The sequence below is a fragment of the Herpailurus yagouaroundi genome, unplaced genomic scaffold, assembly GCF_014898765.1.
Source record: "Herpailurus yagouaroundi ecotype Mexico unplaced genomic scaffold, PumYag 252, whole genome shotgun sequence".
Classification (NCBI taxonomy): domain Eukaryota; kingdom Metazoa; phylum Chordata; class Mammalia; order Carnivora; family Felidae; genus Herpailurus; species Herpailurus yagouaroundi.
In genome coordinates, this window is record NW_024412469.1 from 2158047 (window position 1) to 2184223 (window position 26177).

Sequence of the window (26177 nt, forward strand, 5' to 3'; positions counted from 1 at the left end):
TTATTAGCTATTATATATTGAATGCAATGATAATTTTTAGGTATAAAGCTGCCTCTCTTTTTTTTTTTTTTTTGGTATACTTGGATATGTGTGCATTTGTCTACATTTTTTTGTGGTTACTTCTGTAAGAAAGATTCACAGGATTGGAAATTCTGAGGCTGTTTGTTTAAGAATACATATTGCCAAATCCCTTTCTAGAAGAACAAACCCGTTTACAGCCCCACCAACAATGTATGAGAGTCTGCCTCCATATCCTCAATTGTGGTGCTTTAGATGTGGCATTATCTGTAGTTGGAATGCATGAGAAATCTGGACTCTTTCATTTTCTCCTCCCTGTGAAAGAAGATTAAAGCCGAGCGGAAAAGCAGCCCTAGATGCCATCCAAAAAGGTTAGGGAAATACGTGGTGCATAGAAGCAAACATGTCTACTGAAAATAGAAAAATACAATATCCACATTAAAAAAATTAGTTGCCATCTGTCCTTTCAACAATAAGCTAAAAGATACACAAAGTGACCCTTAAAATCACTATTTTTATTATGATATTTTCTTTATGATAATGTCTAGATAATGGGAAAACAGAGAAATGCCAAACATCAGAATTTCCACAGCAGCCAAAATGTCCAGTTAAGACCTTCTGTAAAGCAAAATAGGGTAATAGGTGGATTTGGCATTTTCAATGGGTTTTTGCTCCCATCATTAGATGGATGACTCCAACACAATGACAATAAGTCCTTATCTTCCAATCATATTTTAATAGAACAAATTTGCTATATTCATGAACATGAATAGACTCTTGGCAGTGCAGTTATTTTAATGGACACATCACTTTAAGCTAAACCTTCTCCATCTGCTCAGCACTCTAATTACCAATGCATAAAGTACATAATTCACAATTACATCATAAAAATAAGACCTACATTATATCAACTCATGTCAGAGCTTTTCAATCTATGCTATTTGGCATCTGTTGTGTATTAATATTTGCTCTCTTTCAACAAATCAGAGACAAGTGCACCACTTTCTCAATTAAGAAATTCTGAAAAAATGACGTTTGCAAGAGAAAAGGGAATTCTCTATCATACCATTTCCTTTTATAATCTTGCCTTATTGTTCAGTATTGCTTACTTGTACTATACTCAGTCCTGCATGCTCTAATCCTTTTCTGAGTTGAACCCTTAACAACTTTCCTTAGAGACAGTAGAACCTAATTTAAAGTCACAAAACGCCAAATTTTGTACATACAAATTAATCTCTAGTACTAAAATGATTTGCAATGATAGTTATTTTTCCTCATTTTAGAAATATATGTGACTTAATTAAGAATATAGAGAGACAATTAATTATAACTGTATATAAATACATATAAATGTTTTCTCATCCCAGGACAGACTGGATTGCTCTGGGGATCTGTTTGAAGGAATGTCATGGGGGAGAGCGAGGAAGAGGTGAGATGGGTCAGCCCATTTACTTGCCTCTCGCTCTCCCACCCTATGATTTGGAGATTGGCCGATACGGAGAATTCCCTCAAGACCACCACATCCCTGGCTGTCTTGCTGCCTTACTTTGGGATCCCACATGCTTAACTGTACCCTTTGCTTATCTTCGACCTGGATGCAGTCCTTTGATTTTTATCATTGCTGGCATTTGCTTGCCTTGTATATCTGGTAATTCAAGTTCCCTCTGTGTACCATCACTATAGTGACACACTTATCTGGAGGCTTAAATGAAGGCCAGGTTTCTGGTAACAATCATGTAAGACATAGAGAGTTGGAGGGTGTTGTTGTTTCAGACAGCAGAAAAGAGAACTCCTAGTTCAAGGGAGCCAGAAGGCTTTCCTTTGGTATATATTAGAGTGGTATTACTCAAGCAAATAAGGCTAGAGAATGTTGACCTAGATGCTAGCTTTGGCACCAATGGTGAAAACGCTGTTAAATTTGCTTTATTAATTTCTTCCAATGAATCACTCAGGAGAGAATAGCACCTTGTAGATATAGGGAGTATACCATTAATCAGACACGCAGCAAGTTGTTAGTCCTTCATCTATCTTCCCATAATACTTTATATCGATCTCCTATAACACTCACCAATTCCTATTATTTGTTTACATGTCTGTTTTTCCAATTATACTGGGAGAACCATTACTTCAGTATTCTTGGACAAATTGTTTCTATTCCATTAATGAAATTGTTAACTTTTGTATTATCCAGTATTTAGGAGAGAATGAGATTTGAGTCAACTATCAACATCTCCTCATATTTCAAGTAATACCTCAAGTATTACAAGGTAAGGTAAGGAGATTCTAATATTGGTTGTGTTAGGTTCAGTTCTGCTGATTCCTATGTTTGTTCTGAATTCCTGTAATGTTTGCTCAGAAGAATTTATTCTATTTTTCAGAAAGAAAAAACAAAAAACAAAAGACTTCTAATCCTTTTCATGCATTTTACATTTAACATAGTGACTGGCAAAGCTGTGATTAAAGACAAGGTTTCCTGAATCCATATTTAGGTCCAGACTGATTCCCAAGCAATTCAAGACAGAGTGAACTCAGACTTTCTTCTATCATGCTCTGAAAGAAGTTTCCACAATCTTCTTTCTGAAATATTTGTTGTAGATACACAATGTGCTGTCAACAATAACTGGAGATCACACTGAAAGAAGTTACACTATAAAAAATTAAAGTGTATTCCTGGTTGTACTTTTAATATAAATTGCAAAATGTCCTCTTATCTTTTATAGTAGATAGATGGTTGACTGTTACTTTCCATAGACACTGGTCACTATTTTGATTCATAGTTATACTAGAAATGACAAACTGGGTTCCAGGTAAAAAAAAAAAAGAAGTAGCCTCTAGTATTTAGTAAAATATTATTCCAAGCATGATGCCAGCCTTTGAAAGAATTAATGTAACCTTGTATCAAAAACTGTTGTTGTAAGTAATAGATTTGATTCCCTGCTTGGTAACTTTTGATAGATACCTATGTGGAAATTTAGCTTGGATTACTCCAGTTGGCACTTCAGTCAGCAACATGGCCAGGACCCAATTTCTGCTATCTACTACATTCCCAAACATATTCTCTAAACAGCTACTTGTGGTTCTCTGACTATATTCTAGTTAGATTTGCTTCTCTTTGCTCAGGTTGTTCCCTCTGAACATCTCCTTTGTCCTTTCTTCCCTTTTTGTACCCCTAATCTCCATCTCTCAGAACCTACTCATCTTTCTAAGCCCTGTTCAAATATCATCTGTTTTTGAAGACTTCTCACCACTGACATAATATCTTACCTCACAGATCCTTCGGGGCTTTTTATAATGTAATAATTCTTTAACCCCCTCTACTAATTAGTAAGTCCCTTGACTATAGAGATAATACTGCAACCATTTAAAATGTTCTATAGTTCCCAGCACAGCATCTAACACATACAAGGTGCTAGAGAAATCTTTACTAAACAAACTGAACTCCTTGAAGGGGAAAATCACATATTGGAGGTCCTTTGCAGCCAGCCTCAGCATCTAGCATAGTGGTGAGCTGGTGCTTAGGAAACATTGGTTGAATTAATTGAATCATAACAAACAAACAAACAAACAAACAAAAAACCACTGATGTAGACATTCTACTTGCCCTTTTCACAAACACCAGAAGAAAAGATCCGATGATCTATTTTTAAAAATTGTGTGGTCCCTTTAAGAAGAATCCTCACCATCTCAGAAGGTTAGCAGTGTCACTCAGCACAGAATACAGAGTGATCATATCAATATTAATAAGCTCAGTGAAGTGCCACTGGCTTCAGTGCAATTTTGACACTCTGCAACCTGACTAATAAAATAAAAACTAATTCTAAAAATAATTTACCTCCTGGAGACCTTAAAATGGATTTTACTAATGAAGGGGAAAAAAACCTAACATGGATCTTTTCCTTTTTGATAGGTAAATCAAATGTTATAACAGACTATAAGTCTAAAATGACATATTCTAAACTGCTAACATCTTTTTTTAGAGGACATTTTGCACACTTTTTATTCAATGTTTATAAGTTAAGCCATTTTAGCAGCCATTTAAGGGATAGAAGGGTGACATGGGAAAAATGAGGAAAGCCAAGAAATTAGGTTTGGTTTTGATTTAGTCCATTTTAACTTCATTTGGTAGAAGTTATCTTCCAAAAAAAACAGATTTACAGAACGGCATGTGTATAAAAAAATATGGGTCTTTTAACTTATAAAGACAGAATTTTGAAAAAATTAAAAATCTCTTTGCCATTAGGAGTAAAATCTGAATAACCTGCTACTGAATGAGTAGGCAGTGAGAAAAACGAAATTCCTCAAATTAGGTTGGCTAGCACACAGGCCATAAAGCATCAGAGAGGCTATGTGTTGCCTTTACTTCCTAGATTGTTTGAGGACTGCCACAGAGATTTTTCTGGCCTGGCGTGGTGTGTGTGTGTGTGTGTGTGTGTGTGTGTGTGTGTGTAAGAAACACAGAAAGATTGGCAGACAAGCAGAGACATAGAAAGATAGAGACAGAGAAGAGACAGGGACAGAGATAGACAGCGAATGCCATTAGAGCTTTCAAATTCACATCAATCAGTTAAGTAATCCCAGATCAGCTTCTAGATAAATTAATAGGTATGACAAGACGTTTAAGAATGATGGGACCACCATTAATCCCGCATATCGTAACCATTTATCTTCCTGCAGTTATGGTATTAAACCAGATTCTTCAAAACAATTTCTTCCTGTTCTATTTTATCAATTGAAATTATTCCTTAGCTTTCACACATTATGATTCTTTTTCTCATCTCATGAAGTTACAAAAAGTCCCATGTCATGCTCTAAAAATACACCTTCTTTATGGAATCATAAAATGTTGTCTCTGAAAAGCACTTCGAAACTTAGAGCACTTCTCCCACTGCCCTTCCTACCTTTTATGCCAAGGAGGCTAAAATCCAGAGGCAGTGAAATTCTCAAGTCCCCGACAAGTTAGTGAAACTACAAAAACAAGAATCTAAATCCCTGTCTAGCTCACTGTTTTTTGTTTTGCTTTGCTGCATTTTTTAAAAAAAAAAATTGTAGCATTTTGGCTCTAAATCAATTCATATACAAAGTTGTATTCAAAGTTGTATTCAAAGAATACAAAGAATGTATTCGCTAGTGTAATCAAGAAAGGAAACCTAAATGTTTAAGTAAAAATATGAATGCGCCTTATATTGTGGAAGACTTCTAAGAACTTCATTCATTCATTCATTCATTTCATTCATTCTGTCCTTTCATTCATGTAGTAAAAAGTTACTGAGTATTTACTTGCTAGATACCAGGAATAGAAAAAAGGATAAAACAGACTTAATTTTCCCCCTATGTGCATATACATATTTATAATATGTATAGTCTGACTCATAGTAAGTGAGGAAAAGACTAAAGACCATTTTTGCATGCTAAAACATTTTTAAAATGTTTCTGTTAATCTATATAGGACTCTTGAATGTGCATAATATGTTCTGGGGTCAGTCTCTTAGGTAAGGAAAATCACCAGTTCTCCTTGCCAACAAAGAACAGCCAATTAGAATCAAGAAGGCTCGTGCACACCATACATATACTTCCCCCCTGCTGACACACCTTGTCATGATGTCTTCTTCTACCATAATTAAATATACCAAAAGCAAACAGACTTCTTTCAGCACCAGGTTGAAGAGCTCACAAACACCTGTACTGTTTTTTGGAGCCATGAAAAGACTGCCTTCAAATCCAAGGTGAGTTTTCTTTGCAAGGAAACATGTTAGTCTCAGCAAGTGCTTCTGCTGCTAAATTAACTTCTGACAATTTCTATATCCTTCTCAATGACTCTTGGAAATTTTTGGGTTTCTTCAACGAAATCAATACTTTAGAATGAAATCACATCACCATGGGCCACCTTTGAAAACTATTGAGGGCATTGCACAGCTTGGGCCATCCTGCTCCTCACACCTTTGCCATTTGAAACCTTGTTGCAGAACTGCCCTTGGCCACTATCCACCTGAGCTTTTTATCAAATATACTTCTCTTTTGTTATGCTTGTAATTTACCTTGTTCTTTGTGCTGCCTCCCACTCTACTGGGAATTCATGGGTGTTTATTGTGCCACTGGTTGAATCACTAATTTCTTGACTATGGGCCTCTTGAATGTGGTCAGTTTATTTCTTCTCCATAAAATGTCTTTTGGTTTTTCTATTTTGTATATTAATGTTTCCACGGCTCTCAGAATGGGTGGAAGAACTTAAAAACAGTTGGATACTTGGGGAAATTGAGCAACAGTCAAGACAAATATAGTTGACTAGGTTCTCCACTGAAATGGCTTCTGAGAGAGTCATCTGATCCAGTCCTAGGAAAAAGGAGGGTTTGGCTCAATTCTCCAGCAGACTGTATGATTTGACTCACTCTGATGTCCCTCTGCAAGGCATGCAGAAAATCTTGTCCTCTCCTTGTTCTTCTCCCCTCACCATTGGCTTTTAATTACCTTTGACCCAGACTATTTTCAAAATTCCCAGAAGCCTCCTGAGACTAGTGTTTGTTTTGTAACTCTCATCCTGTTCCTATGTACTCAGTGATCATCTCCATTAATAATGGGTGTCAGCCTATTCACGAATTAATCACATCAGATTGAGGAATATACTCAGATAAAATCTGAGGGCTTCCACATTTCCCTGATGAAATATTCATGACATAAAGGTTTCACCTTTATAAATCATGGTTACTCTATTGATTTTTTTCTTTCACATTTTCCAAACAAACTCATAAATTTTTTTTTAAATGTAGATCAGAGAAAACAACATGAATGAATAGATGGGTGTACTTTTCAATTACATGCATTTCTGGTTTTACTACTGCCTTCAGCTTATATTAGCAGAATGAGATACCACATTGAAAGTGGATCTTCCAAACCTAATGGATATGGAGGCTGATTTCTTAAAAAAGTGATCTGTCATAGTGACGTAATTTAAATTGAAAGATTAATTTAAGCTGAAAAATTTGCTTGCTTGGCATCTTGACAATAAAATATTACTTATGAATGTGTATGTATTCTTTTTTTAAAAGTTTATTTATTTATTTTGCAGGTGGGGGGAGAGCAGAAAGAGAGAGGGAGGGACAGAATCCCAAGCAGGCTCCGTGCTGTCAGCATAGAGACTGATGCAGGGCTTGATCCCATGAAATTTGAGACTATGACCTGAGCCAAAATCAAGAGTCAAATACTTAACCACCTGAGCCACCCCGAGCCACCCAGGCACCCCATGAATGTGTATGCATTCTTAATTGTTCAACATGCATGTTTCTTTGATTTTATTATTTTTAATCCTTGTTGGAGGTGACACATGTGAAATGAATGGGGAAGGAAAATGTTTCTGTATGTAGTGCTGTACAATGAACCACTCTAAAACTTAGTGACTTAAAAAACACAATTTATTGTTGATTCTGTGAGACAATAGTTTCAGCTGATGTTTGCTTGATGTGGAATCAACTATGGTCACTCACTAGCATTAATTTACATATATGGTCCATGTGGCCTTTCCCTGTGACCAGGTATTTACAGCATAGTAGTCTCATACATGTTGATCTGGATCTTTTACATGACAGCTGGTTTCTAAGAGGAGAAAGCAGGAATTGTCAGTCTATTTAAGTAAGGTCTGACCTCAGAAGTTCCAAATATCACTATCACCACACTCTTTTGGTCACAATAATTCAGAGTTCCCATCTAGACTCAAGAGGAAAGAAAATATACTTCTTGATAGGTAGGATGCAATGCATATATGGGAAGGAAAATTTACCATCGGCTATCTTTGGAGACTACCACAGAAAGTATACTATACTGGTCACACAGATAGATGTCCCACAATTTATTTGCATTTCCTCAGAAAACCATAAAAGTATTTTTGTCAGGAAACTATATTTTCCCAAGAATAAAGGACCTCTTGGCACATGATTGAAATAAAAGTGTATGCAGTGACCAAGGCATATTATTAGCATGCGTATTCCTCTTTTACTATCTACTAATAATCAACTCAAATGAGAGGCCATGCTCAGGGTACAGGTAGAGTGGAATTAACCTTTTCTCTATTTATAGAAGAGGCAAAAGTGTCTGTGAGGCTGTGTGTGTGTGTGTGTGTGTGTGTGTACTGTCCAGAAAGTCTCAAGTAAGGCTCTATTGCATCAAATGTGATTATGTGACTAGTTGGACAACAGCATTTTGCTTTTGCAGTCAGGACCAGAAGGAATACTATGTAGGTATGCAGAAAAAGAAAATTCAATAACATTTCAATATACAACTAGCTTCCAAATACATTAAAAAAACAAGCCATTGTATGGTCCGAGGGTTAAAAGGGTTGATAACTGTAAGAAAAGTTGAGTTTTAGTAGCCCCAGTGTCTTCTTTTTACATCATTAAAACACTTAGGGTGTTGGTATTTCCCCCACTCTCAACATTTGCCCAAAGCTCTCATTCCTCCTCTTTCTCATTCTGACCCTCATCAACAATTCATCTTAGAAACCTGTTCTTACTAACATGTAAATGACTAATAAGATTGAATATGTTATCTCTCAAGAATAATTTGCATTTAACGCAAGACCAAGGTTTATAAGATGAATGCATTTATTTTGTCTTTGGGCATCAACCTGCAGAAGTAAAACTGTACATTGGGGTTCCTGACTTCCAAAAGTTGAATCTAGTATATCTTTAGGTCATTTTGTTTCCTCTCACCCTCTGCCACCTGTCCTTGTTGAGTTCTCTGAAAATGCAAAGTAAGGGCAATGACATAAGCAAAATATAATTAGAAAAGCAATCTGTTGGAAAAAGAAATGAAATGCTTTCCAAAATGAAGCACTGTACCATGTAGAGAATTTGGGCACTATCCATTGTTTTAGAGGATCCATGCCATGGTTCCTCACCATTAGCCTTGATATTGGATGAAAGTAATTTCCATTTTTTTTGACCTTCAAACTAACTAAACTCTTTGCTGTACCAAATAATAATGCTTAAAGGAGTTTTTAGGTCCTAATAATATAATGCTTTGAAATAAGGAGTTGCATATATTATTGTAACAATTCCTTATTTTTGTTTGTAAATGACATTTTTTGATATTTTGGATAAGGAAAAAGATAGAAAAAAGTCAATCATCATGAATAAATCAGCAGTGGGAAATGATTGAATTGTGTGCTGTCTTCTCTTTCTTTCCATCCTTGACAAGCACAGTGTGTGGCTGCCATTAAGAGAAAACATGTCATGGAACCAGCTATTCTAAGCCCCAGTAAAGGGGATGGTGGTGTGCTCATGGTAGGTATCCTGGTGCTTGAGGGCAAATGGGGAAGCTCAGGACATGAACTGTTGTCCTGGGAGAACATGTATGAATGTGAGGAAATAATGGAGGGCCCACTTGTCTAACAAAAGAAGCAGCAGTGGTAAGTGTGTTATTTGCATAAACTTGTGACTTCTCTTTGCTGAAAGTAAATCCATACCACGTACTATGCTAGGCAATTCACATAGATTACTTCATTTAATCCTTAAGACAACTGTAAATATTATTTTGATACTTATAAATGAGGATTATTAAATAAGCAAAGTAATTTGGCCAAGGCTATACAAATAACAAATAGCAGAGGTGGGATTTGATTGAAACCTAATAAATCAAACTCTAGAATCCAGTGTCATTTTTTAGGTATAATTTATATATAGTAGAAGTCATCCTTTTTGGTATGCAGATCAATGAGTTTTGGCACATGTACACATGCATGTAATCACCCACTCAAGATATACAACAGTCTCATCACCTCCCCAAATTCCCTCATGTCCTTTGTAATCAACACTGCCCCAAACTTGCCCAGCCCCTGCTTGTTATCTGTCTCCTTTCTCTGTAGTTTTCACTTTTCAAGAATCTCATAAATGGAATTATAAAGCATCTAGCCTTTTGAGTCTGGCTAGTTTTATTTAGCATAATGCACTCAGAGCTAGCCATGTTATTGCAGAAATCAGGAGTTTATCTCTTTTTATTGCCCAGTATCTTTATTCCATGAAATACCCAAGTATGTTTATCTATTCATCCACTGAATAACTTGGGGTTATCTCCAGTTTTTCAGATCATATCATCTAAACTATGATGAAATCCCACCTCTTCACAACCAGAAATATTTCTTAATTATTGTAGCCAATGTCACCATTGATATCGTTTTTTTTAAGTATTCTCTCTCTGGTTCCCTGAGAACTTTTGCCTAGAGCTAGAAAGACAGACCAAGTGTGCTGTGATTCAAGTGCAATTCCACAGTGTGAGGTTCTCTCTCATGCATAAATACCATTACATTTTCTTTATAAAAATCATGTTGTACCTGTCACCCAACAAGTGCTTAAAACTGGACAGAATGAATAAAGAAGCAAATGAATACCAAATAAATTATCCAAATTAATTTTCTAGCACAAGAAATAGAGGAGATGATGTAAAATTCAGATCAGTAATCCAGCCTTGGTGTAAAAATATGTAGAGCAATAAATGATTCATAATGTACCAAGAAATATTAATATGGGATTCTATAAGTCTGTGGTTTGTTTCCCTACACTGTGCCAACACCATTATTGGAAAAATGAGAAAAAACCCACAATGATTGTTGATTTGACTTCACAACATCAAATAACCTTGATTGCATTTTTTTCCTAATTTTAAAGATATTTAATGTAATTAACTGGTGATTCAATTTGATTGACCAAATCAGCCATTGCTTTGACGTTGATGCTTTTCTAAAAATTTATTTTTCTTATAATAACACGGCTTCAGGATATTCCTACCCAAACATGTTGAATTAAAGTTTCAAATATCCTATCCCTTTTAGTAAGGCTATTTACTTACTATATTAAATCTATCGCAGTAAGAAATAACATTTTTTGACTAAATTCAACCTTATGATATGGTTTTCTTTGCTATCTCCCTGGCAGTGTGACCCTCGGCTAGTTTTATAACCTCTTTGAGCTTTATTGTTTTTATCAATTAGATGAAGGTAATAACTTCTCTGCCATCTACTTTGGAATATTGTGAAGCTCAAAGGAGATTATGTAGATGAACACCTAGTATATTTGGTGTAATGAGTGAGTATGTCACCAATATTTGGTGCCACTTAGCTTCTAGTACCAAGATTTTCCCTTGCATTCAACCCCATCCCTGACTACCAAGTCTGCTTACACTCTATTATTCAGGACTTATGAGTGTTCTGGGTTCTTTAAAACAGACAAATCTTTCTCAACAAGCAGTAGACATGGAGCTTAGTAAAGCCTTGTGGTATTGATGAGCTTCTTTCCCAGGACCTGAGGAAGGCCCTCACATCAATGGCCATCCATACTGCTGTCCAGGTAATGAGGGGGGCTCCTGGGAAATACGCTTTGCAGACTTTATTAGAGTTTGTTGTTTTGGCTCATTTCCCTATAAGGTTTATGCACAGCCCACACGCAGGGCTAGACAAAGCTGATCTTACTCCTCTCCAAATGCCCACCCCAACTCCTGTCAGGCCAGGTCCCCTCTGAGGTCACACCTCACCCTCCTCCCTCTGCAGCCCAGGTCACCCTGCTTTAGTCTGTAAAGCCATGGATAAATGACCTGTCTGTCATTTTGTCAGTAGTTCTTCACTTTTCATTTTCAAAAATATGTTTTGAAACAATCTGGATATCTCTAACTGATTAAGAGAAAAGTCCCTGTACAATGTAACAGGAAAAAAGAAAATACAAAAATAAAGATTTCAAGACAATTTCTGAATAGAAGTGTAAAGCTCTATACTAATAAAAATGATTCTTACTGAATATGTCCACTCTAACTCTGGCAGTTAGGTTTCTGACAACTCTGACGATGGAATTACAGACAAAATTACAGATGAGAACTTATGACAAAAATAAAGTAAAGGGGACTGAGGTTGTGAGTGAACTATGGAAGTCTTTGAAAATATATTTATCTCAGGACACCAAGGTGACTTAGTGGGTTAAGCATCTGACTCTTGATTTTGGCTCAGGATGTGATCTCATGGTTCATGAAATCTAGTCCCGAGTCTCCGTGGGCTTTGTGCTGACAGTGTGGAGCCTGCTTGGAATTCTCTCTCTCTCTGCCCCTCTCCTGCTCACACCCCCTCTGTCTGTCTGTCTCTCTCTCTTTCTCAAAATAAATAAACTTAAATAAAAAGAAAATATATGTATTTTTTTTTTAATGTTTATTTTTGACAGAGAGAGAGACAAAGCATGAGCCAGGGAGGGGCAGAGAGAGGGAGACACAGAATCCAAAGCAAGCTCCAGGGTCTGAGCTGTCCTCACAGAGCTGGATGCGTGGCTTGAATTCACAGGCCACGAAATCATGACCTGAACTGAAAATGGTCGCTCAACAAACTGAGCCACCCAGGCGCCCCAAAAAGAAAATATTTTTACCTCAGTTAAGATATTATTTACTAAATAAGGACTAGTTCAGTAATATTTTACATATCTAAAATTAATACAAATTGGGGCTACATCTAATTTCCAACTGACATTTTTGCCCACTGGTAACTTTACATCTTCATTCCCTAATAGCTTTTATGAAATGTTTATAAAATTGTTTACCTTGGTTGTAGATAATATGCAGAATGCAGCATATGGTAGATATTGACTCATTCAACTCTTTTCTAATCCCCTTGTGTTTTACCTTATTGCAGAAATGCTTTATAGCTTAGATTCTGCGAATACTTGGTGGATGTGCCCCTGAAAGAACTGGCAGGAAAAAGTGAGATGGGAGACTTTTGCTAGTGGGCAAAACATGTGAGCATTTGTCTTCTCAGCAACAGCAGAAACACGGATTTAAGTATGCAGTGCATAATTTTGTGGGTGTTGAGAATTTGGTAGGATATCCCTTTTATTGGCAAGGTTTGTGGCTGTGATGGTATGGTTCTAGAGCCAGTTGTTTTGTCAGCAGCTTCCTGGTCCTCAAATGGAAGCAGAAGGAGTGTGGGCTAGAGTCCATTGTTGAAGTAATGGCTTCCTCGACTTACTAGTCATCCCTTGTCTTCCTTATTGCAGGGACAGCAGCTGTTTTTGTGTTGGTCAGTTCTGCAGAGATATTTTCAAATTTAATCTTGGAACCCCTGCCCAGAGCCTATTCCTCTGGCTCTTCCACATTTTTTTAAAGCAACCTATTTTGTAGACTAAATCATTTTGTATTTGAACCCTGATCTATGCATAAACTAAAATGTATTGGTATAATTATTCTCCAATTTTGATACCCTTCTTATTTATAATTTGAAATTATTGACTTTCTTCTCAGGAGTTCTATTGCCCATTACAAAGGTACAGAGTAACTTGTTTACCTAAGATGGAAAGAGACTAATGCAATATTTCGTTAGTAAATTCACTTTTATTTCTCAAATACTGTCCTCATTGATAAGGTTAGTTATAATATTAGCTCTGTTTATAATAACTTCAAGCCAGAGCACAATGAAGCTTTGCAGAATTTAGGATAATTGCCCATCTACCCCTTTTTCATAAGGTACAACCCCCACTGTATATGCAGGCAACTGAAATCACTTCTAAAAGGAAAATGATTCTCCATATTTTCATATATTCCAAATATGCACTGCAGACACCTCCCGTACTTTTTCATCCCTTTTCCCTTATAATCACCCCAAATTAAATAGTTTGAGATTAGAGAGTATACAAAACTAAATTGTTCTAAATCTGGAATAGCTACTCAAAGATACGTATATACTAGAATGTGTTATGAGTAGCAATCTGTATGGGGAAGAATTGTCATTAACTTTATAGTTGTATTTTTTGTCAAAGTGACCAAAATATATTTGTTTTCTTCTTTCAGGGAAAATATCACAGAAGCACTCATGAGAGTATTTTTTTAATTTAAATGTATCCCAAGTCTCTGTCTTGATTTAAATCCTAAATAATTAAAACTAATATATTCTGTTTATATTTTCTTTTAATTTATTTCCAATTTTACTTGGACAACACTTAAATATAAATTTCCCTCTCATTTTTTCTATCAATGCCCTTGGATGTTATTGATAAAATGGTCATAATATTTGTTTATATTTTTACCACATTCTTTTGCCTGTTTTCCCTCATTTCAAAAAGATCTTTTGTGAACAAAGGGTTGGAGGGAGAGAAAAGAAGGAAGAGGTAAAGGAGATGGAGGAGGAGAAGGAGAAAACCTTTTATTTTTTCCAAGATAATGAAATAATACAGGCACAGAACTCACAAAATGTTGGCTAAAAGCTACTAAAAACATTCCACCTCTGGCCATTGCCCTTGAGAATGCACTCTATGTCTGGTGTTTAACAGTCTGGCATTTTAAGTGGTACATTGAAGCTTAAAAAATATATTTGGCAGTTTACTTTGGATTAGCTTTGACTACTTTTTTTCTATATCTGGATTTGGGAAAAACAAAAAAAAAAAAAGGGGGGGGAAGGGGTTGGCTGGGGGAAGGGTATGTCTTCAGCCACTAGTTCCTATACATTGAGCCCATCTCAAAGCATGTGCATAAGTTGTATGTGTGGGAGCTGTTTTCACTGCTGAAGGGTTCATCTGTGATTCCCACTGAATGGTACATAAAATGAGGCCAGGATTTGGCCTTGCATGACTGAGGTAAGACAGTATCTTACCCTTGCCACCTACATTCTTATCCTTAGAAATGCTGTGGGAATTTAAGGAGGTGCTGTTTGCAAAGCATTTAAAACCCTCAAAATAAAGTTCAGATCTCTCTAGTAATAAAAATGTTGTTGTTATAAATCCCAAACTAGACACAGGTATGAAAGTTTCAACCTTAGCCAGATTTGGGATTTCAGTGTATTTTAGATCCACCAGATAAAGAAAATACTAGGTCTTCTACAGAAGGAGAATGCTAATGTGTGATTTTTTTTTCCAGATAGACCTGAACCCAGAGGAAAGAAGGGCATGGGCAAACTAAATCAAGATAAATAGAAAATATACCCCAAAATACAATACCTTTCAAAATAAAAAGAAAACCCTTAAAGGTTTTAGGAATTAACAAAGAATACACAAGATGTCTGTAGGCAAAAAGAAAATGAAAGTCTATTAAACAACATAGAAGTACTGATTAAAAGGAGACATTGCATATTCTTGAGTCGGACAACATGATATATAGTAGATATTCTAATGAATCTTTCAGTTGCATGCAATTCTAAAGAAATCCGACTTGATTTTTTTTGAACAATCTAAGAGTTTTTGTTTTTGTTTTTGTTTTTTTTTAATGTAAAAGGGAATCAAAGGGGAAAAAGTCACCTTTGAAAATATAAAACAAAGGGGCCACTTGTTCTATCAATTACTAAAACATATCATAAAACCTTTGTAATAAAAGTCATCCATGCCCTGATGTAAGGACAGGCAAACTGATTTCTGGAACAAAATAGGGAGCTCAGTGATAGAATCACATATAGAGAGAAATATAATACGTGAGTGAATCACACTACAAACACATGGGAAAAGAGGGAATGTTCAGCTGGTCAGCTTTCTCTATAGTGGATACATAATAAGTAGATAGATCGATGATAAATAAATGATAGATAAATGATGATAGATAGGTAGATAGATAGATAGATAGATAGATAATTTGCAGACTAACACAGGAATCCAAGACTCCAGGATTAGGATTTAGAATTAGGACCTAATGTGAAAGATAATATTATAAAAATCCTAGAAGATAATGGAGGATGATTTTAAAAGCAAAATAAATGATTAATTTTATCACACTAAAATTAAAGATCTCAGGGATCAAATATGTAAGGTACAGATTTGAAGTTATTTGTAATGTCAAAGTTTATAAGGAATTTACATATATCATTTTTTTAAAATCTCATGAAAATCAACAAGAAAAAGGTGAGAATCAGATAGAAAATGTGCAGAAGACATAAACACTCATTCAAAAAAGAGAAAACCCAAAAGCCTAGCAAGCATATGAATTCATTAGTAACTAGATTTACTAAATTTACCATTCTGTACATTATCAAACATTGGTGGAACTGTAAGAGTATGGAAGCCATCAGGTCCTGCTGGTGAGATGCAGCCTGTGAAATCCTGTAAACCATTCTAGCCAAAAAGAATTGAATGTCAGGTACTATGCCTTATGAACTGGCAACATGCCTCCTGGTATATGTATATCAGAGGAAAGTCAGATAATGTGTGTAAAGACAATTAAGAGTGACCTTTTTTTAGATAGTAGGGAGTTGGAAGCAATCAAGTTGTCTACAGTTGGGGGACTGGATAAGTAAAATATGATGGATTCACCCAATGGAATACTTTGAGGTATTAGAAGCAACCAACTAGATGCATACATAGCAACATACACAGATATTCAGAATCAATGCTGAGTGAATCTAGAAAATAAAAATAAGAATTAGCACATAATTTCATTTGTATCCATTAAAAATATATCTTATATATATTTTAAAGAATATATATAACAAAAAGAATACATATTAAACATGCTTGAATAGTATTGCTACTTATTAGTGATGTGGGAGATAGGAATAAGAGTTAGGGGCAGCAGGGAAGAGAGGAAGGAAGGAAGGAAGGAAGGAGAGAAGGAAGAAAGGAAGGAAGGAAAGAAAGGAAGAAGGAGGGAAGAAGGGAGAAAGAGAAAGAAGGACTGATGGAGAGAGGGAAGGAAAACAAGCCAGGCCTTGCATGGACCCATCATGACAGTATGCCATGATTTCCTCAAATTTCTGTAGAAAAGGATTGAGGTAGCAACCCTCAAAAATGCTAAGATCCTGGATATTAGTCATTGCGCATTCCCCCAGGCAGCACCACTTAGTTATTTTCCCCTGAGTTTCTCCCGTGCTTCAGAAGTTCAAGTGGCTCAAATAGCCTCCAGAGGTGTTGACAGGGAGGGAGGGAGGGAAGTTACAGATGCTTTGCCTTAGCTAACACCATTCCCCCCTGGCCACTTTGTATACACCCATTTCCTTCAGTTAAGGGAGGGATGAATCATATGGAGCAGGAGGGTACAACAAACTCATTTTAATTTACTTAACTATGTGTGTTTTCTCCTGGCAAAGTGGTTATAGAGCCAGTACTGGATGATCCCAATGGGAGCACGGTTCTAAGGGAGGAAAGCACTTTGATGCCTCATATTCTTCCATAGTAAACACTTCACATCACCCTCTTATTTTGCTTATGATAAAAAACTAGTATACCCTAGTAGAAATAAAGGGAAATTTTACCACTTTGAGGGTCATCCAAAATGCTGTTTGGAAAGTAAACCTTACACGCACATTCTCAGACTAAGATTATTTACTGCTTTGAAGCTATCAATAACAGAGACAATTAAATTAGCTAGGTCAAAAGCCCATTTGAGCTGAAGAACTCTATTATAAAATTAAAGTTTGTGGAAAGCGGCACTCACCAGCCCTTCTCACATGAAATTGATGGAGAGGCTCTTTGGGTTTGTTAAAATTCAGAGAGGATTAATAGCTTTTACATTGGAAAATATTACTCTGAAAGAGTTCACAGGCTTTAAAATACTTTACCCATGTAAATGAGGATTGGTTTCATTGTTTTATTTTAGATCTTATTTTTTTTTTTTTTTTTTTTAAAAAAAATAATTAGAAGGGAGGGTGGGGGGGGGTGGTTAGGTAACTTCTTTGAGAAGTGTATTCTGACTGCTCCCAGAAGGTATGTAATTTGCTTTGTCAAAGCCAAAACAGTCAATAAGTCAAGTAAATCAAAGTGGCTTTAGTTCCGTCTTAGAATAAACACTGAATTTCTTTATTAACTGATCAAATACGAAGTTCAAATGGAACTGCAATGTTCTTTTGTGTGGGGAAAATAATGGATTATAACAAATATCTCAGTTTGGGAGGTATAGCAAGCACAGTTTAGTAAGACATTTTCTTTTTTTTTTTTCTGTTTATTCATTTTTGAGAGACAGAGCATGAGTGGGGAGGGGCAGAGAGAGGAGGAGATACAGGATCTGAAACAGGCTTCAGGCTCTGAGCTGTCAGCACAGAGCCCAACTCGGGGCTTGAACCCACGAACCGCAAAACCATGACCTGACCCAAAGTCACCCATTCAACCAACTGAGCCACCCCGGTGCCCCACAAGACATTTTCTGTGTCAACCTCCAATCACCCTGGCATATTGACAATGGTGACTGAAATTTTTTTAAGCCTCTTTCCCGAGTCAGGAAAAGAAAATGTGTCCTGGCATCTGGTAGCCCTCAATGTAGGTTGACAAGTGCATTCCAGGCTACGGTTCTTTCTCTCTGATGTTGGTGGTCTGACACCCTTACAAATTCCTCCCTTCCTTCCTTCTTTCCTTCCTTCCTTCACCCATTCCTCTGTCATATTTCCCCTCTCCCTTTCTTTCTCTTCCTTCCTGTCTCTTTTTTTTCCCCTTTCTCTCAGTTAATGGCCATTTTCTTTTAGTAACAGCCTAACTTCCCAAAGAATTAATTAAATATTTATATCCAACCCAGATACTAAACCAGTTCTTCTTCATTCCCCTTAATGCTAAACTAGCATTTCCAGTTTCTTCTTGGAGTCTCTACTCAGCCATCTCATATTCAACAATTCCAATACTTAGCATAACACTTTCCAGTTCCATCTACGTTGCTACAAAAGGCCATATTTCATTCTTTCTCATTGCCATGTAGTATTCCATTGTGTATATAAACCACAGTTTCTTTATCCAGTCATCAGTTGATGGACATTTAGGCTCTTTCCATAATTTGGCTATTGTTGAAATAAGTCATACAGAGAAAGATACCATATGTTTTCACTCTTATGTGGATCCTGAGAAATTTAACAGAAGTCCATGGGGGAGAAGAAGAAAAAAAAAAGAGGTTAGAGAGGGAGAGAGCCAAAGCATAAGAGACTCTTAAAAACTGAGAACAAACTGAGGGTTGATGGGGGGTGGGAGGGAGGGGAGGGTGAGTGATGGGTATTGAGAAGGGCACCTTTTGAGATGAGCACTGGGTGTTGTAAGGAAACCAATTTGACAATAAATTTCATATTTAAAAAAAAACAATTCCAATACTGGTTGTATTATCAGTCTCCTCAAATATGACTCTCTATCAAATTCTCTGTCATTCATTTCATATCCACACCTTGTCCCAATCTGGAACCATGGGAAACCACTTCTATTTTCTCACAACCAACATTTTCTCAGTCACCTCCATGCCAAACACTTAAAATTAGGCATCCTGGATTCATTCCCTATCTCCAGAACTCTGTTTTCTGACAAGTTACATAAAATCCCTAGCTTCATTTGCCTCATCTCCATCATATGACACCACCTTCCTAGTACGTTAGGGCTAAAATGAGATACCCCATGTAAAACATCACACAGTGCCTTACATGTAGTAATATCTATAAATGTGAGCTAGTTCTATTTTCCTCCAATTGTCTTTTAAGTCTTTCATCCACTGTGCTATAGCCTTCAGCCTTTTATCATCATCATCCCTTACCAAAAATCAGCTTCTTTCTGGTCTTTGCCCACCTGAAAAATCCCCATCTTATCTGGGCACTGCTCTGCTGCTTCAAAAACCTAATATTACCATGTAATTCTAATGTTCTAATCCATTAATTGTTTTACCATTGTCTTTAGATTGAAGTAGAAACCTTTCAGGAAGGTATATAAGGCACTTCACACTGGCCCCATCTATTATCTGGCCTTGTCTCCCACTTTTTTTCCCAATTAGCTCTAAACACAGAACCTCCATAGTCCCAACAACAGGCCATGCTCTTTTGCATTTCCCTGTCATTATGCTTCCTCTTCCCTCTTCCTGCAATGTTTTTCCCACCTGTCCCCATATAACATTCTGCATAATCCAGCTGCATTCATGATCACCTACTTTATGAAGTCTTCTTTAACTTCTGTAGGTAAGGTAAGCCCCATCCTTCTCCATGACACTAAAACTCTTTGCACCTACCACTGTAGCACTAAACATATTGCATTGTGATGATATGTTTTCAAAGTAGTTGTTTTTTTTTTGTTTGTTTGTTTTGTTTTGTTTTCAAAGTAGTTGTAAAGGCAAGTTTGTGCAGAGCACCTAGGTGACTCAGTTGGTTAAGCATTCCACTATTGATTTAGACTCAGGTCATGATCTCATGGTTCATGAGATTGAACCCTGCATCAGGCTTTGCTCTAACAGTGTGGAGTCTACTTGGGATTTTTCTCTCCCTCTCTCTGCCCTCCCACCCCCACCCCATTTGCGCTCTCTCTCAAAAATAAATAAATAAACATTTTTTAAAGGCAGTTTTGTGCAAGAGAGGAAAGAGGGCATTTGTTCAATAATTTAATGATCCTGTCTCATCTAGGCACACTATACCTCTGAAGATCTTCTATGTCTGTTTTTCTCAATACAGTTCCCTCCATGATTCTACCAAGAATTCCAATGGGGATGATGAGTTCAGTGATGCTCCTTCAATCATTTGTCACATGTAGTCCTTTCCCCGATTTATCACCACTCATATTAGAACCTGGTAATTCTGGCCTTCATTTATTTTAGTCAAAGATAAAACTACCCACTAATGGACAAGAGAATTTGGAAAAGCAAATAATCAGAGTTAAGAAACACATAAATATAAATTTATTTATTATTCATAAAGATTGAAATAACGATTGCCTTTTACTAAGAATAAGGTCTACCATATGATACTTTAAATTTTCAAAAACAATTCTGTACATATTCAGTCTTTTCAACAACTGTCTGTTGTAGACAGGGAAAACATTATTATCTCTACTTTACTAAAGAAGAAATTGAGGCTCAGAGAGGGTAAATGTTTTTTCAAGTTTACAGGGCTAGTGAATAGCAAATCCAAGAAACCATATCATCTGATTAGTAGTATACTGTTCTTTCATATTTTTTTATATTTTTATTTATATATTTCTTCAGCTGGATGCCATCCCATCATTCAGAGAGTTCACTAGAATTACATGTGTTAGTAAACATTTTGTTAAAAATTTCAGAGAGCCTTTAAAAAACTATTGACATATTTTTAAATTGGGTTTTTATTTCATGATAATAAAAACACATGATCATGGTAAGAAATTTGAAAAAAGTCTTTGAAAGAAAGAAAAAATAAAGTATAATTTTCCCACATAGAAGCAAACGTTATTAATATTTTTTGCTAATTTACTTTCAGTCTTCTTTCTGTGCTTGATTTATTTGTTTGCTTTACATTGTTATGGTAGTATTTTTGTTCAGTATTTTATTCTGCTTCTTTCATGTATTTTACCATGAATATTCCCTCATATTTTGAGAAACATGGGATTACAAACATTATTAATGTGTAAGAATATTCTGTCTTATGTCTTTGTCAGAATTTAAACAGTTTCTTATTTTTTGGTCATTTTCCATAACTTTTTGTTATCCTTTGATTGCTATACTTTATTCCTCATTTACCCTGGATCCCACATTTCCAGATGAAAATCAAATATTAAATATACTTTTATTTATTTATAACCTATGTGCCAGGGTAACAAAATTTTAACTTGAAGTTACTGGAAATATTTGGTACTCTATAGAGATCAGAGCATTTGAGTATAGAGGTATCACACCATTCTAGATAAGGTAAGTGAAACCAGTGTTAAACCTTCACTTTGTACTTCTTTCAGAACCAGTAGGTCACATCAATAAGCCATGTTCTTAGTCTTGCAAAGACCTGGAAGGTGTAGCTCAGATTCAGCTTAGATTTTCTAGACCCATCTTCCAAAATGGCAATGTGTCCCATGAATCCATAGAACCTTTTTAGCTTTCTGAATATTACCTAAAAGTGAACTTTATTTAAGTGTCTTGCCTCCCTCTCTTAGTCCTCCACAGGTGGAGATATAGCTTCAATGTTTCCAACAGCACCATGAAAGAGAGTAGATAGTCAAAGAATATCACACTGCAAGGGACTTTAAAATATATCTAGTTCAGGAATTAAAAGTATGTGATAGATAGCCTAGGTTTGAATCCTTGGCTTTTCAATTATTAGTTGTTTGAACTGAGACACATTCTTTAACCTCCCTATGCTTCAGCAGTTTAATCTCCAAAATGGTTATAATAACGTGCTTGCTTTATAGGACTATCATGAGAATTAAATGTGGTAACCCATGTGAAGTACCTAGAACAGTGCCTGACCAATACTAAAATCCTCAATAAACATTAGCTATCATTTGAATCACATAATTTCATGGGATCAGTGATGGGCACCTAGGATCAATAACCTAGGTCCAATTATTTTTACACTAAACCAAACTTAAAAGAAATGTATAGGACATTTATTTTATAGACATCTCGGCTTGGATTGGGAGAAAAATTATTGTACTATGGTTTGGCAAAGTTTTGCTATTTTTTAAACTTGATCTCTTCAAATTGAGCTCTTCCCAGAATTTGTAAACCCTTGTGTATTACAGAGGAAATTGAATCAATAAATTTCTGATTCACTTACCCTTAACTCATCAAACTATCATTAGAGTTATTTGATGTCTGGGGAAGCCTTATGTGCCTCTATGTGCAGAGGTGTGCATATCTTCCCTTTTAAACCAATAAATCTTTTTTAGCCAGCCATAAATAGCAATGAAATGTCAAAAGATAGAAGCAGCTCTAAGCTCAAAATGGTTGAGACCCAAGTGAGCTTGTTCTAGGCAATTCACATTCTTCAGTCTGACTTAACAACCCTTGATTTTAATCGATAATTATTTCCATTCCAGAATGTGTGCACTTTCTTCCAGCTAATATTTATTGTTTGCTATGTGTCAGGTACTACTCTGTCAAAAAGGGAGACAGGAAGAAATTTTTCAAGTTGTCTGTGGACATACTCTGAGTTCACACAAGGAATATTCTGTCTGGGAAAACAAGTTCAAAGGGCATTTGAAATAGAGGGGTTCTTAAGTGACTCAGTTTTGACTTCATGGTCTTTGGCCCTGGCTGTTTCAACTAATTTCTCCATGGCTTTGGACTTGCCAGTTACAAATAAATTTGAATTCCATCTTTCAGTCTTCTGCTAGGCTCACCATTCATTTTGACCTCCTTTACACCACTGGTTCTGATATCTGTTCAAAATTGGGACTGCTCAGGGCACTGACATCTCAGTTCTTCAGTTTTAACATGAACTACTGCTAGCAGAATGGATACTTATAGATTGAGTACCCATGCATCTGGAATAGAGACTAGAAAGAAATAGCAACAAGCATGGTAGGCAGACATGTACCAGAAATAACAAGTGAGGAAAGAATAGAAGAACCATCTGGTTTCTCAAAGGAGAATGAGCAGAGGAGACCCTCAGAATATTCCTAGAACTGGTTTTTAGTTCTTCGCTCAAATCTGAAGTGGCCACAAGTCTAAGGATACAGTCAAAATGAAAGGTTTATGATTTTTCTAAGGTGTGAGCAGACTGGCTTATCCTCAGAGTTTCGTGTCCTGTGAAATACTAGTATTGTTCACAGATGTGATCTTGGAATCATTAATATTTGTTTGAAGTCTTATTTAGCTTTCCTAAGCCTCACTTTCAACTGTGGAATTAGGATCTAACTCATAGAAATTTTGTAAGAATTAAATGTGGGTTTTTTGGTTTGCATGTGACTCATTTAAAGCAATATTCAATTAATGTCAGATACTAATACTATATTTTATTTTCCTTAGAGTAAGAACATACCTAAATAAATCCCAAACAACAAAGGATACTGTTAAGGAGGAAATATTATTTATTTTGAGGCATCAGTTGCTTGGATTTTTACTTACTAAGCCATGGAGATAGGTAGACAAATCCATAGTTAACTTCTAAACAGGGAGAAAACATAAACAACCAAACATAAATAAATAAATAAATAAATAAATAAATAAATAAATAAAATTAAAATGCTGGACCAAACCAGGGAGTCTGATTAGTAGCAGCATTTAGGCTGAGGTCAGCCTTTCAACCTGCTTGCTGCTAAGAAACGCATCTCTGCTAGCAGTGAATTAAAACACCAAGAAAGAGACAGAACTCAAACAGGCAGTGCCTGGTACAACGGTGCTGAAAACCTGACATAAATAAATAGCAACATTGCTTTTTAAAGACTTTGAAATAACCAATGCAATGTGCCAAGAAAGATAGAAATTTAGTTTGCTCACTCTGGATATAAATATAACCTCATTGTGACAAGAAGGGCTCCTGCTTTGTTGGACAGGAGGTTTGGGAAGGGGACAGAGGATCTAATCTGGGATTTTAGTTTCTTATATAACTTCTTTTTTTGAAATGGTAGGAGTTAATAATAAACACTTTGATAGTATGTTGTAAATAACAGGCCACCCACTGACTCAATGAATTTTGGATTTAAAATAACCTGAGCTATGGAATAAGATTGCAGCAGAGATCTCAAAACAAGTTGCAGTTTTGATGGAACACATATTAAGAGAAACATAAGCATTTGACACTTTTACTATGAGGATTTTTAGGTTCTTCTGTGGGCACATTTTTCCCCTAAATATGCCTATGGACATATATATACCCATATATTTATATTTACCCATGTATGTATATAAATATTTTCAAATAGTACATGAAAATAAAGTTCCTTATTTACCAAAGTAACAAATATTACTTATGTAAAGTGCAGAAAAGTTGGATAAAATTCAAATTGTGGATAATGTTTGGAAACAGAACCTCTTTTAGCCAGCATTCAGTGTTAGATTACAGAAAACGGTCTAGCAAGTTTAAGTAGAAAGTTATTTAATATAAGAAAATGGGTGTTCACAGAAACCTTGCAGTACCTGGAGAATCAGGCTCGAGTCTGTTTCTAAGAACAACTTCTAAAGCAATATCGTGGAACTGGCCAACAGAAGAGCAAATACCTCTGTCACTTTTAATAATCTAGAAAATGACTGAGAAGATAGTGCATTTTGAAATCCCCTACTACATCTCTGGTCTCTGGGAATAATCCACCTCTTCTATAATAAATCTGCCCCTGGGGCGCCTGGGTGGCGCAGTCGGTTAAGCGTCCGACTTCAGCCAGGTCACGATCTCGCGGTCCGTGAGTTCGAGCCCCACGTCGGGCTCTGGGCTGATGGCTCAGAGCCTGGAGCCTGTTTCCGATTCTGTGTCTCCCTCTCTCTCTGCCCCTCCCCTGTTCATGCTCTGTCTCTCTCTGTCCCAAAAATAAATAAACGTTGAAAAAAAAATTAAAAAAAATAAAAATAAAAAATAAATCTGCCCCAAATTTTTGACTTCTACCCTCTATTTCAACCCCTTGCTAGACCATGGGCCACCTACTTCTTTAGAAAATCCAGCATGTCCATGACTGTGTGGCTACAGAAGGAGTGGAAGCAACAGAAGATCAGCCTCATAGGAGTCATTTTCTGACTTTGAAATCTCATGCATGTGATTCTGAATGGTGGCTCCTAACCCATATCCAGAATTCCAGCTGCAAGAGTCTGAGAAATTCTCTAGACTTAAACATAGGAGCCACCCTGGAGAGATGTGTTGGTGTACAACCTTGGGAACTTCTTGGGTAAAATCTGAAACAGTCCCATAAATGGAGAGGAAAGGGAGACCAAAGAAAGATGCAGAGCACTTAGATTGGTAGGTGGCAATTTTAATAAGCAAAGCAACCAACAATCATGGCTTATAGTGGGTGGTCTTAAAACAAATCAATGGCCACTCCCACCCACCAGAATCTTAAAAGTTAGAGGCCTTTAAAAGGATTCAGTCACATACACTTTCCAGATGTTCTCAACAACACATTGCTCTATCAAGACTATGTCCTTGAGAGGCGTCTGGGTGGCTCAGTCTGTTAAGCGGCCGACTTCGGCTCAGGTCACGATCTCACACTCCGTGAGTTCGAGCCCCGCGTCGGGCTCTGTGCTAACAGCTCAGAGCCTGGAGCCTGTTTCAGATTCTGTGTCTCCCTCTCTCTGACCCTCCCCCATTCATGCTCTGTCTCTCTCTGTCTTACAAATAAATAAAAACGTTAAAAAAATTAAAAAAAAAAAAAGACTATGTCTTTGAAAATAGTTCCCATTTGGGAACAGTAGGCAGATCATACATCCAAGGACAGAGGAGGAGCCTCCTATTGCTTGGGCCGAGCTTACATGTCAATTGCAGTTACACTCTCTCAATTACCTCCTTCAACGAGATGTTGAAATAGATAAGGAGAGAAGCAATCCACTGGATCTTCCACAGCGCCAGTGCAGACAGAGGAAACAGCAGTAACAAAGACAAGAAGGCATAAAACTAT

The 26177-nt window shown here is 36.5% G+C and overlaps 1 long non-coding RNA gene across 2 annotated transcripts in view; it reads right to left on the reverse strand.

Annotated features, from left to right (window-relative positions):
* Nucleotides 1-7406: 7406 nt before the first annotated feature.
* Nucleotides 7407-26177, reverse strand: part of LOC121020829 (uncharacterized) — a 47066-nt gene continuing 28295 nt past the window's right edge. Inside the window, exon 3 of one of the 2 annotated variants that reach the window (XR_005786307.1) lies at nucleotides 7407-7605. This is a non-coding gene — a long non-coding RNA (uncharacterized LOC121020829). Of the gene's footprint in view, nucleotides 7606-12575; nucleotides 12714-26177 lie in introns of those variants that run through there. The other variant, XR_005786309.1, reaches the window with a different exon arrangement.